This window comes from Dromaius novaehollandiae, chromosome 1 (assembly GCF_036370855.1).
Source record: "Dromaius novaehollandiae isolate bDroNov1 chromosome 1, bDroNov1.hap1, whole genome shotgun sequence".
In the NCBI taxonomy this organism is placed as follows: Eukaryota; Metazoa; Chordata; class Aves; order Casuariiformes; family Dromaiidae; genus Dromaius; species Dromaius novaehollandiae.
The window spans coordinates 123,754,647-123,762,024 of NC_088098.1; positions in this window are offsets into that span (position 1 = coordinate 123,754,647).

The following is a 7,378-nucleotide window of genomic DNA, read 5'->3' on the forward strand; positions in this document are numbered from 1 at the left end:
TGCCTCGGAAAAATATATCTTCATGTTAGCAGGAGGCCTATCATCCTTGAAGAATCATTGGAAGAGGCCCAGGGCCTTTTGCACTCTGTGCATCTTCAGTGTAAAATAGCTTTGCATTTTCTTAATCTTCTTCATTATATTATACAGCCTTGAAGAAAGAAAAGCAAGCATCAAATCAGTGATTTATAACTTGATATTTACTTGCTGTATCCGGGTGCGAGACCTAGTCCAAGAAACAAAAAAATACTGTGGGCCCAGAACAAAAGCTATACACTTAAGGACTAAATATGTTTTTCTTGGAGGGCTCCTACCACTAGCTCTACTTGGAAAGCTGACCGCCTGCTAACCCTGCGAGGGTTTCCGAGCTCGAGTATTTCCACATTTAAGTCTCTCACTCAATGTTCTTTGCACTTGGCTCAGTGGACCTAAACCCCCATCCTCACTGCTCCTTGCTGAGGAGATTCTTGCACCCCCCTGGCTGTGCTGAGAAACTCCCTCTTTAATAAATTAACACAGAATGATGGGATGCGGGAGCATCTGGTCCTCCTGCTTTTGATTTATTTCTGCAGCAACACACAAAACATCAAGTGATAAATGATTCAAAGTCAATGAGCCCTTGGAGAATAGGCCATGATGAATAGTGAGCAGTTGGCATTCCACATAACAGTGTGTCCCTGAGGGCTACCTAGGGAGATGGTAAGGGGAAAGCAAAGGCTAAAGCCTTTGAAGGAAAGAGCTGTTTGGAATGTCTTCCTTTGAGCAAGAGATTACTCTGATTTTTAACGCCTTTTTTTCAGCAATGAGAAATGGGATTAGTAGTTGGCTAGGAATAAATAGGAACCACTAAACTCATTCACCTGTAGCTCTGTCTGATATAAGATGGCAACAAAGCAGAATATTGATTTACCCTAAATGAATTTTTCGTTAAGGAGGATGAGTGGGGGGGTCCCTTAAAAGATGTTGCTGACATCAGAGCTGTCTTTTGAGACTTTCAGAGTAGAGAAATTCACTATCTGTGCCTTACCAGTAAAGAAGCACAATGTGCTTATTTGGTATGGAAATCAGAAGTGTTTTGGACACAGTGTTTAAAGATGCTGGAAGAAAGGCCAGATAAAGTAAACACTTTCTGGTTGTCCTGGTTGTGTAGGATTTTCACTGGAGCACGGAGCAATGGAGAAACCTTTCTTGAATGACCCTGGAGCTTGTGGTCATGGTGGAAAATCTCCAAGTGAGGGAATCTGGTGACTGGAATGATTGTGGGGGATTCCCAGGCTGTGGCTGCCCGGTGGCCCCAGAGGGACAAAATTGTTCCCTGTGTATCTCTGGGGTAACCTGGGAGGTGGGAAAAGTGGCAGACCACACAGAAAACACACAGTCTGTCATGAAAGAACAGTTCGCTGAAGGTTTATTATAAATTTGATTGTTGCAACAGCCTTTTCCAAGCATGTATGTATTGTGAACTTCACTGCATTCTCCAAAGCAAAATATGCCTGTATCCTGCATACATCAATATGAGAAGTAAAATGAGACCTTTCTCCAGAGGTGAATTGGGGCTAGAATAAGAGCAGAGAGAATAGTGGTCTGGGCCCCAACTCCCCCTACCTGACTTTTGGGAGCACTTCCAGCTTTTCCCACTTGGTTTCCCTCTGGAAAGGCTGAGCCACGAATGCAGGTCACTGTGCCTGGACATTTGGAAAAACCTTGTGCAAGCACTTCAAAAATATTGAACCAGTGCTTTAGCCTGCCATGCTTTTGGAATGATATGATTATTTATCTGTATTATAGGTGTCAACCAAGGTGTATCCCACAGTCTTATTTGCGAGTACTGCTGTTTGCATACGTTGTATCTGACAACTAGGAATAACTCCACTTCAGCACCAAAATTTCCATTTTGGTTGCTGTAGAAGCCATCAAATCCTGCATCCTCCTTGCTGCTTCTGCTTCAGAGAGCTCTGCTTTCAGATGTATGAGTCTGGGGGGGGGGGGGGGGGGGGGGGATGTTCACATGGATATTTACCTCAGTGAGAAAAAAGTCATTACAACATTTTTATGTTCATTTTCATCTGTTTCTATCTGTTTTACTGTGATGGGTATTTTACCAGTAGTTATTATTCAGTAACAGGGGATTTCCTTACTGGTAGTGTTTTTTCTGTTTTGCTGTTCGGCTGAACAACGTGTTTTGGAAGTCCCTAAAAATTGCTAGTTAGATGATTCTTATAAACAGCTATGAATTACTCTAAACACAGAGTCAGATATACCAGTGTAATTTCTAACTGCTTTTTGGAAACCATCATAACCTTTGCGTGGGTTTTTGTTGTAACTGTGAATTGCTCAATGGGCCGTTTGGGCTGTTTGTTTAAAACAATAGGGGCAATTGCAAAACCGCAAGTGTATATTAGGACCAGCTGCCCCCAGGGACAAGCCAGCACAGGAGCAGCCTGTTACATATATCCACCTCACGCTGGCAGCATCTTAGGGCATAGCTACCTGCCCTGGTGGTGATGTCGTGTAGATGGATAGACGTTTATTTTAAATCAGCTAGCTTAGGGACCACTAAGTATGGTTTGGAGGAGACTAACTTACATTGCTTCTCTGGAGGGCTTCACAGTGTGGGCTGAGCTCTGACCTGACACAGCCAGGCTGTTCCTGTGTTTCAGATTTTATCCCCTTCTACTCATATCCACAATATACTATTGCAGCTCTCACAAGGCAACAGCTACTCGGTGGCCCATATGAAGTTGTTTAAAGAAAGCTGCGGCAGGACGTTTCTGAGCCCATTTAAAACCTTACTCCCTTTGTCTTACTCTCCCCACCTCTTGCCTCGTGGACTTCCAGCATCTCTTTCCTATGGTGATTTGGCACAGGATGGCCATGTTTCCTCACCTTCCTTCTCTGTGTTTAAGGTTCCGGCAAGGAGACTGGGGGCTGAAGGGGCATTAGAGACTGAATTACTTTCAATAATCTCACCTCTTTGCCAGACCCCATACTCTGCCCAGTAAAGCTGGACTCAGCCTTGTAGCTGGGTATCCCCTGGTGGGGTGCAGCTGGTATCTACTCTACTCACACAGGATGCTGGTTTCTCTATTGCTAAACCAGTAGTAGTACACTGTATGAAAGAAAAACACTGCAAAGCTATACCATTTAAAATACCTTAACTGGAATAAATTCCACACTAAGCAACATAAACAGCATCCTTATTATATCGTGAGAACAAAACATTAATTCTCTTTAATGGAGCTTTTTTTCTTTCCTTTTTTTTCCCTCCTCATATGAAGAGGGGCTTATTATCATCATTTCCACTCCTATATTCCACATGTGACTCCAAATAACACCCTGAGTTATTTCTTCTCCTGTCTGGCAGGGTCAGTTTGACATATGAAAATCAGCTTGACTTACATCTGCTTCACAGATCATCACTGGCATACTTTTAAAATTGTTATATGTCTATAATGATGCCTTCCTCCCCTCCCCCAATGCTCCAATAATGTCAAGATTTATTGAATCTGAAGGTCCAATTGTGACCTTGGCTCTCACCCACTAGATCTGAATCTCTGGGGTCTATAAATCTCTGTGCATAGTTCAATTTATAGAAGTGAACATCTGCTTATCATACAATATTTAAGTTGCAGGTGTATTCTACTAGTAAAATAAACACATGAGTTCACAATTGTCTGTGCTATACGACATTAGACAGATGTTGGCAAGATTGCGGTGGTTTCACCTGTTGGAGGGGCCCTTCCCACAGAATGCACCACTGACAAAGCTGCTGAACAACGGGCTCTGTGTCAGGGCTCTGTGTCACTGAGGAGCGAAGGCAATATAGGTTTTACCCCAAAACCTCAGCCTAATCACTGCTGGGAGCAATGTCTGACTGAGATGCACACGAGTGGTAGAAGGGAAAAATCTTATCTTCTTGCCTTTGCTGCCTCTGGTTTGGTCAGTGTCAGACCATGTGAGGATTATTAGCTTCCTGCACAACCTGGGGAGTGAGATGCAGAGTGATGACTCCATTTCTTTACTCACATGCTGAAATATATGGTGCATGAGAGACCTCAATTTCAGAGTATGAACAGAGAGACACAGAGAGAAGTGTGAACATCTGAATATGTCAAGAAAGGCTAAACAGTCCTGCTCCTCGGCAAAAGGAAAGCATTACTGACAACAGTTCAGTAGAAAGAGAAAAATAGAAGGAGCAGAAAGTAGCCAGTACGAGTGAAAAAGAGGAAGGAAGAGGTGACCAGGCAAATGTAATCAGACTCAGCTAAGGTTAAGCTGAGAAACAAAAGGGCAGCACAAAAGCAGATTGGCAAAGGAGATAATCTGAACAAAAGAACTTTGACAATAACTGAGGCCAGCTGAGGAAACCAGAGAAGTTTCATTAGCAGAAGGAGATAAAATGAATGGTTAAAGTGACCTGAGAGACTGAGAGAGTGAAAACCTGCATTATTTTGGAAGGAAAAAGTTGAGCTCCTGGAGAGCATCAATAACTCCCAGGTCCTTCTCTGCAAAGCAGCTCTCCAGCTGCTGGGCCACCAGCCTGTACTGGTGCATGGGGTTATTCCTCCTCAGGTGCAGGACTCTGCACTTCCCTTCACTGAGCTTCATGAGGTTCCTCTCTGCCCATTTCTCCAGCCTGTTGAGATCCCTCTGAATAGCAGCACAATCATCCAGTATATCAACCACTCCTCCCAGTTTTGTGTCATCTGCAAGCTTGCTGAGGGTGCATTTTATCTCATCATATAGGTCATTAATGAAGATATTAAACAGTACTAGCCCCAGTATCAACCCCTGTGGGACAACACTTAGTTACTGGCTTCCAGCTGAACTTTGTGCCACTGATCACAACCCTCTGAGACAGTTCAACCAGTTTCTCACTGTTCATTTATCTAGCCTGCACTTCATCAGCTTGTCTGTGGGCATGTTATGGGAGACAGTGTCAAAAGCTTTGCTAAAGTCAAGGTAACCAACATCCGCAGCTCTCCCCTTCTCCACTGAGCCAGTCACCTCATCATAGAAGGCTATCAGATTGGTTAAACATGATTTCTCCTTAGTAAATCCATGCTGACTACTCCTGACCACCTTCCTGTCCTTCATGTGTCTGGAAATAGTATCCAGAATTAGTTGCTCCATCACCTTCCCAGCAATCAAGGCGAGGCTGACTATTAGAGGCTTCTACTAGACTGTAGTTCCCTGGATACTCCTTCCTGCCCTTCTTGAAGATAGGAGTGACATTTGCTTTGTTCTAGTCCTCTGGAACCTCACCCAAGCACCACAACCTTTCAAAGGTAATCAAGAGTCGCCTCTCAATAATATGGGACAGCTTTGTCAACACTCGTGGGTGAATCCCATCACATCCCATGAACTTATATATGTCCAGCTTGTTTAAGTGCTCCCTAACCTGACCCTCCTCTATGCAGGTTACATCTTCCTTTCTCCAGACTCCCTCTCTCATCTCAGGGACCTGGGATTCCTGGGATTCCTGAGGGCCAGTCTTACCAGTAAAGACTGAGGTGAGGAAGGCATTCCTCAGGCTTTTCTGTGTCCTTTGTCACTAGGGCCCTGGCCCCCTTTAGCAGTGGACACATTTTCCCTTGTCTTCCTTTTGCTGCTTATGTATTTATAGAAGCCTTTCTTGTTTCCTTTTCATGTCCCTTGCCAGTTTCAGCTCTAGGTGGGCTTTAGCTCTCCTAACCCCATCCCTGCATGCTCAGACAGTGTTTCTGTATTCCTCCTGGGTCTCCTGTGCCTGCTCCCACCCTGTGTACACTTCCATTTTTGTGTTTCAGTTTAGTCCAGAGCTCCTTGTTCATCTATTCAGGCTGCCTGCTGCCTTTGCTTGATTTTCCTGATTTTTGGAATGGACCATTCTTGAGCTTGGAGGAAGTGATCCTTAAATATCAACCAGCTCTCTTGGAGCCCTCTTCCCTCCAGTGCCATATCGCATGAGATGCTTCCATGCAGTTCCTGAACAGGCTGAAGTCTGCTTTCCTGAAGTCCAGGATTGTGATCCTGCTTTTTGTCTTGCTCCTTCCTCACAGGATCCTGAACTCCACCATCTTGTGGTTGCTGCAGCCAAGGCTGCCCCTGACTTTCACATCCAGGACCAACTCTTCCTTCTTTGTAAGTATGAGGTTCAGCAGAGCGCCTCCACTTTTCGGCTCCTGAATTACCTGCATCAGGAAGCTGTCATTAATGCACTCCAGAAACCTCCTGGATTGCTTGTCCCTGCTGTATTGTCCCTGAAGATATCAGGGTGGTTAATGTTCCCCATGAGAAATGTGAAGTTGTCTAAAGAGGGCCTCATCTACTACTTCTTCCTGGTTAGGCAATCTGTAGCTAATCCTGACCCACAAGCTCTCAGCTGGCCCCTGACCTGTCCCCAGGCAGAACTCAATGTGTTCCAGATGCTCTCTCACATAAAGGGCACCTCTCCATCCTTGCTGTCCCAGCCTGCCCTTCCTAAAGAGCATGTACCATCCATCTAGTCGTCTGAGCTATCCCACCACATCTCCATGATCCCAGTGAGATTGTAACCCTGTAACTGCACAGAGACTTCTGATTCCTCTTGTCTGTTCCCCACGCTGAGTGCATTAGTGTAGAGACACTTCAGACAGGCAACCCAGTGTGCTGCCTTCCTAGAGGGGGCATGGGAGCTTTCCCTGTAATGGTCTGATAGGCATTTCCTTTTTTATATGCATACAGTTGGGATGATTCCACTTCAGCCCCATTTTTTTGATTAAGAGGTCCCTTCCATTCACATCACCCTAGACCCTTTGGTTGCCAAGCCTGTCTACCACTTCCTCACTGGATCATTGGTCATTCTCTCCTTCTCCCTATCATTCCCAGTTTAAAGCTGTCCTTACCAGATTGGCCAGCCTGTTGGCAAAGATACAAAGTATCCCATCTCCCATGCTGGAGGGTGGGGTTTTCTCCTTCCAGCTAGGTGCTCACCTGGCTGGAAAGGCAACAGTCCTTGCTGGCTGCAGCAGATGAAACTGCATGTCATGGCGTGATGCTGAGCTGAGAAACCCACTGGGCTGTTAAAAGCCACACTGCTAAGTCAGCATGGTGCTGACCCTGCACAAGGTAGCCCAGCTTTGGGGAAGGAAAAGGAGGAGTACTTCTGAGGCAGCCCCCTGTTCTGCTACAGCACACAGCTGGCCACCACACTCATCCATGCCCATTGCTCCCTTGGTGAGCCATGGCTCGTACATGGCTGTGGGGCAGCTCGTAGCACCACAGGAGCTACTCTGCACAGCCTTGTGCTGAAAAGGCAATTTACTAAGTGGATAGGTTGGACATGATGTGACAATGTGGGGCTGGTTGTATTTTACCTGGATTTTATTCTCACATTTCTGTGCAGAATACAGTGCCCTGC